We start from the raw sequence: 409 nt of genomic DNA, 5'->3' as shown, positions 1-409 counted from the left end.
TAAAAATGCTAACTATATTTTTTAGTTTTACTTTTTACTCCTTCATATTCCATCAGTGCTGGGAAGCCATGCGTATCTACAAGTTTTATTTTCACAGTTTTGGCAGCATATTTATCTAAATCCATCATAGACTGCAAGTACATACGTAGATTGCCGGAAGCTTGCGGTTTTAATAATTATTTGCTTACAACTTTAGCGTGTCGCAGTTGACTTTGCAATGAGTTGTATCTTGGACAGAATTTTTTCTGTTCTGATCTTTGTTATTTTTTTCTATTTGAGAACACGGCCAATTTATGTACATATTTGGCCCTTGATTTCTTCGATTTCTCGCTCATTACTCATTGCACAGCGAAAGCAAAAAACTATGACAACAATCTTGTCTGCCTAATCACCCGGATATGTTTGACCA

The sequence above is a fragment of the Rhagoletis pomonella genome, unplaced genomic scaffold (genome assembly GCF_013731165.1).
Source record: "Rhagoletis pomonella isolate Grant_MI unplaced genomic scaffold, Rhpom_1.0 Rhpom_scaffold_00013, whole genome shotgun sequence".
Classification (NCBI taxonomy): Eukaryota; Metazoa; Arthropoda; class Insecta; order Diptera; family Tephritidae; genus Rhagoletis; species Rhagoletis pomonella.
Note: the sequence above shows the minus strand (reverse complement) of the source record.